This window comes from Triticum aestivum, chromosome 6B, assembly GCF_018294505.1.
Source record: "Triticum aestivum cultivar Chinese Spring chromosome 6B, IWGSC CS RefSeq v2.1, whole genome shotgun sequence".
In the NCBI taxonomy this organism is placed as follows: Eukaryota; Viridiplantae; Streptophyta; class Magnoliopsida; order Poales; family Poaceae; genus Triticum; species Triticum aestivum.
This window is the reverse complement of record NC_057810.1, coordinates 709,290,620-709,296,777: the sequence shown is the minus strand read 5'-3', so window position 1 is coordinate 709,296,777 and position 6,158 is coordinate 709,290,620. Positions and strand designations below refer to the sequence as shown.

The following is a 6,158-nucleotide window of genomic DNA, read 5'->3' as shown; positions in this document are numbered from 1 at the left end:
ATGTCGTGTACAAGGGTAAGGTTCCCGGAGTCTACGACGACTGGGAGGAGTGTCGGAGACAGGTTCACCGTTTCAGCGGTAACAGTTACAAAGGGTACACCACTAGGGCGGAGGCGGGAGCTAGATACGCGCGCTATCTAGCGGGAGAGAGGAGGGAGCGTTGGAGGAACCGGATGAAGACCAATTTCATCGCGATGATGGTCATCGTGATGACCGCAGCTCTCTTCTATGTGATGGTAGTTTAGATGATCGATATCGACTTGTAATGTGAAGACAAACTCGCTACTCGCGGTCTCGAGACTTGTAATGTTCTAACTTTGTTCGGTATTTTAAATTCGGAGACTAATATGATGAATTGTATTCGGAGACTAATCTTCTATTGTATTCGATAAATCTGCTATTCATATATTGTGCTGTCTATATTCTGTGCAGTAATATGTTTTGTAACCTGTGCAAATATCAGAAAAGAAAAAAAATCCCTAATATTCATACTAGTGGCGCACCACTCTACACTTTAGTGGCGCACTGGAATAAGCACACTAGTGTCGCATCATCTACAAGTGCGCCATTAGTAAGCCAGAGCACATGGGTAAATATGGCCCCCTGGGAGGCATACTAATGGCGCACCATGTGATATACTAATGGCGCACTGCTTGATGCGCCATTAGTATACCAGATACTAATGGCGCACCTGTGGTGCGCCATTAGTAAAAAATTCTAATGGTGTGATGCTAGTGGCGCACCTGTAGTGCGCCATTAGTAGCCAAAATAGGTGCGTCACTAGCAGGACTTTTCCTAGTAGTGCCACTAGTAGTGTGGATTTGCTCGTTTCCAGTATAGCGGTCGCGGACGGACAGCTTCTCAAGGTCTCCTGTGATGTGATCGGTGGCACCGCTGTCAAGGTACCAGTTGGTATCCACCTCGTACTAAGGTGCTGCAAGGTTTGCTTTTCTCTCTTCTCCTCCTTGGCAGGCTTCATCATAGCGTTTCCAGCACTTCCACGCTGGATGGCCTAGTTTGCCACAGATCTGGCACTGGATCCTAGGTGCAGGGGCATTATTGTTGTAGTGGCCACCTCCTCCTTGCCCACCGTGACCGCTAGACTTGATGTAGGGGCGGCCACGGTCACCACCGATGTTGCTGTTGCCTCCACGGCCACGGCCACGGTCACCACGCCCATGGACTCTGGTGGCAGCGTTGGCAGAGCATTGCGACACTCCGCCGTGGAGCTTCATCCGCGTCTCGAAGCTGATGAGCTGAGAGAACAGCTCATGGACGGTGATCGGCTCCACTCTGGAGCACATGGCGGAAATCACAGGATCAAATTCCTCGTCGAGGCCAGCGAGGATGTGGGAGACGATGTCATCATCGTCAATCTTCTTCCCTGCAGTGATGAGTTCATCGCATAGAGACTTGACTTTCCCGACGTAGTCTGTGATGGAGGAGCTCCCCTTCTGCAGATTGGCAAGGGTGATGTGACGTTGACTGTCTGGGCACGAGTATGAGATGCAAGCATCTCTCGAATTGTGTTCCAGAGCTCTGCCGACGTATGACATGTAGCGACCTGAATGGCCATCTCACAGGGCAGAGTTGTCAGAAGGTAAGAGAAACTCGCTGATCGTGAGCATACCAGGTTTGGAACTCCGGGTTGGGCTTCTTCGTCTTGGTCTTGCCATCAGATGTGGCCTCTTCAAGGTGCATGGGTGGCACCGGGTGATCGACGCCAAGGTACTGCTCCATGCGGACTCCTCTGATCGCCGACAAAACAGTCGGCCACCATAGGGCTTGATTGTTCTTGCTGAGCTTCTTGAAGACGACGTGAACAAATGGAGAGGATGGGAAGGAGTTTGAAGGTGTCGCCATGGATGATCTCGAGAAGTGCTCTGATGACCATGTAAAAACTAGGGTTGGCTGCGTTAAGCGTGATGCCTCTTGGCAGGGACGCCTTCGTGTTAATATAGGCAGAGATATTACAAGATATGTGCAGGTAGTTGGTCAGTTATCAACTTGTCCTCTACTCCAATCCAAGCTATACACGGGATAGAGGATATCCTAGCCAACAACCTACGCCAGAATTTACATGGATACACACGCGACACATTGTCACGTTACACAACTACAGCCCTACTCTTTTAACAGGTAGTTCAATGTCACATCCATCTTCATGGAGCTGCCCGGGCTACTAAGACCCTATTCGGCAACCCTCGGTTCATTCACTACGGAGCAGAGCACGGGGAGTGTTGTTCTAGCCGCTCCCCAAATTATAACTGTATTCCACTCTGCTCCTAAGCGGAGTTGCAGGCCGGAGGGACTCCCAACAGGCCCTAAATCATGAGTAAAGTGTAGACCACCTCTATTAAAGAATCACATGGTGGACTTCATTAACCGAACAAAGCTGGAATTCATAGTGTCCAAAACTCAAGATTCTAACCATGCATTACCTGTCACCAAATTCCTACCTAGACATTTTCTTAGATAAAAGATACTACATGTAGTTCAACTTTTTGCTTAAGAATTCAGTAGAGAACTGTCAAAATACACATTGCATATTTCAAAACAAAATAATAAATTACACATTTAGCCCGAAAGTTTTAAGTGATGAATCAAATTACTTTTCAAATATCCAAAAATAACAACTAACTTGACCAAGACAGGGAAAAAGATTTGTGTCACTTACTCTCATTACGGTTAGTAACTCTATATAGCTTTCGGAGAACAAAGCGCTGGTCGTATATAGAGCCGTCACGATGTCTGCTATTACGGATAATGTCGGCTGAGCTTATATCGACCCCTTTGGTTTCCTTCGTCATTTCTGCTCTGTCTTCCCCTTTGGTGATGTCAAATTGCTCGTCCAAGGTGCAGAAAAGAGAAGTGCCACAAGGGAGGTGGCTGGGACTATTCGTTTGGCCATGACATAGTGCATGTTCCTTGCCATCAAGAAGGGTCCATGAAGAGATCTATCACCAAAGAGTGTCCGACTCAAATAAGATAAGTACATGCTAGCATGCATCTGTTATATGCAAGACAGACATCCAAATATAGTCGTCCATCGGTTCTAACTCTAGAGCAATGGAAATTTCAATTCTACAGCCGACAAATTCCACACTACTAGAAAAACAATATCAGTTCCAAATATCTCTGGATTACGGTGGTGGGGAGGTGAGGGGGCGGGGCTGGAGGGGTTTAATAAAAATCTAACTTGTAATAGTATGTTTTTGATCGAATAAGATTCCGATGCCCAAAACTCAACGTTGGTCTAATAAGTAGAGAGCCAAGACAGTCTCCACAACGCATAAACTCACCCGCAAGCGGCGCGACCGTGGCTTCATCGACTCCATCATCGTAGGTCTTCGCTCTTCGGCTGTCGCTATGCCCCCGCCGTCTCCGCCACCACCACTGGAGCCTGATTAGAGTCGCTTCTTTCTTGTGTTTGGGGCTTGTTTTGGCTGTGCCCCCAGCCTGACCCACTTCATTTTGTTTGAACTTGTACTCGTTTTGGTTGGATGCTTGGTGATATGCTTTATAATATAAAGTAGGGGAAACCCTTTTTTCGCGAAACACGGTACAGATTACGCCATGAGCAGAGCATCCCTGGGGGCCGCCAGGCCACAGGTGAGGAGAGAGGAAACAGGGGGAGAAGCAGGGAACCAGTCCGTGATGAATGAGGCGGCGCCGGTGGAGGGACTGAGATGCGATCAGATTGGATCAGTGGAGGGACTTGGATGCGCGACCAGAGAGTCTGCTGAGAGATTGGATCGATCAGATTGGTACAAGTTCTGTTCACGTTGGCAAGATCGGGCCGGATCGATCAGAAGCCGACGTGGACAGCTTAGATGAGCGAGCAACTGGCCACTGGTGGACCCATAGTTTAGATATTATCATCAATTGCAAGATTAATTCTGCTTCCTTTAGTCAAGCGTGAAAAAAAATCCTGCTTCCTTTAGAAACTATTAGTCCTGCTATATATGAGCATAATGACCAACTTAATTAAGATAAAATTATTATTTTTCCGTGTATATATAGTCTTCCTTAGACCACAGATTATAAATAACATGTCCCGGTTGAGTTAATTTTCATTTGTATTCTTGTTATGTATCGTTCTTGGACATGGCGGGGGGTCGAGAGGGCGGTTGTGTACGTGTGGTGGAAGATCTCAAGTGTGCACTTTGCTATACACTAGTAGAAAAGGAGGCAATGGTCCAGGCCGGGTCAGCCCATTAGTCCCGGTTCAGTCCAGAACCGGGACCCATGGGGGCATTGGACCCGGTTCGTGAGCCCCGGGGGCCGGCCGGGCCACGTGGGCCATTGGTCCCGGTTCGTCTGGACCTTTTGGTCCCGGTTGGTGGGACGAATCGGGACCAATGGGCCTCGTTCCTGGCCTACCATCATTGGTCCTGGTTGGTGGCATGAACCGGGACGAAAGGGTGACCTTTAGTCCCGGTTGGTGGCATGAACCGGGACGAAAGGGTGACCTTTAGTCCCGGTTCGTGCCACGAACCGGGACCAATGAGTTGTCTATATATACCCCTCGCCCGCGAGCAGAGCACTCCCACTGCTCTATTTTTCCTGGCCGGCGAGGGGAGAGCTTTGTGGTGCTCTAGCTCACCTCCTATGCACACGAGGTGTTCGATGGAATGCCCGAGCCACACCACTTAAGCTTTCTCCTCTCCAAGCTCGACCTCCAAGCTCCAATTTCCTCAATATTTGTCTAGGTTTAGCGGTCCATCATCGCCGGCACCACCGTGGTGAGCCTCTTGTTCTTATCTTCTTTCTGAAAGGAAAAAAATTCTTACTTGTATGTTTATATATATACTTGTATAATTTTCTTACTTTTATTATTGCATCTTATATAGTGCGATGGTTTTGGTATCCGTCCCTGTCGGCCCTCATCCTGTCTATGATTCGGATGTGGTATATATTATCTTTTCATAACTATTGGTTCATTTATTGTTTATGACAATTATGCCGACCAATGTGACATAGATTTTATTTATCTAGGAGGTTGTTGAACCGGAAATTCCAACCGACCTGTCGAGAGGTTAAATTTAGTTGAAGAAGAAAACAATTTCTTGAAGGAAAAAATAAGAAAATTTGAGGAGGAGAAGATGATATTGGAGTTGCATGTTGCGGATGTCGTCGATGATCACAAGATCAAGATGGATGCAATGCGCTTGAAGATTAGAAAGATTAGAAAATATGCCATTCATACCGAGGCTTGGTATCATTATGCCGTTGGATCAGTTGTTACCTTGGTTGCGATTATGATCGCATTTGTTTTCACATTGAAATGTTTTACATAGTTTCAATGTATGGTTTAATTAATTTAGATGCTCTGCACAGCTTTATGTTGCTAGATGAGAACTATGTATGTACTTTGGTTTTAATGTGATGATGAACTTCTATTAATTTGGTCACTTAATTATCTATTCATGATGTTCTGTAATGATTTTTGACACACTTAATTATATATAATGCACGCAGATGAACCGGCAATAGATGTACGGTGAAAGACACACCTCCGAGTACATTAAGGGTGTGCATGATTTTCTCGAAGTGGCTGAGGCAAACAAGCAGAATGGTTTTATGTGTTGTCCATGCCCTATATGTGGGAATACGAAGTCTTACTCTGACCGGAAAATCCTTCACACCCACCTGCTTTACAAGGGTTTCATGCCACACTATAATGTTTGGACGACGCACGGAGAAATAGGGGTTATGATGGAAGACGGCGAAGAAGAAGAGTACGATGACAACTATGTGCCCCCTGAATACGGTGATTCTGAAGGAAATATTCCCTAGAGGCAATAATAAAGTTATTATTTATTTCCTTATTTCATGATAAATGTTTATTATTCATGCTAGAATTGTATTAACCGAAAACATAATACATGTGTGAATACATAGACAAACATAGTTTCACTAGTATGCCTCTACTTGACTAGCTCATTAATCAAAGATGGTTATGTTTCCTAACCATAGACATGTGTTGTCATTTGATTAATGGGATCACATCATTAGAAGAATGATGTGATTGACTTGACCCATTCCGTTAGCTTAGCACTTGATCGTTTAGTATGTTGCTATTGCTTTCTTCATGACTTATACATGTTCCTGTAACTATGAGATTATGCAACTCCCGTTTACCGGAGGAACACTTT

General features: G+C 45.8%; 1 pseudogene; it reads right to left on the bottom strand.

Moving 5' to 3' along the window:
• Positions 1 to 1,240: 1,240 nt before the first annotated feature.
• On the bottom strand, positions 1,241 to 1,379 carry LOC123140362 (uncharacterized; annotated as a pseudogene).
• Between the last annotated feature and the right edge of the window lie 4,779 nt (positions 1,380 to 6,158).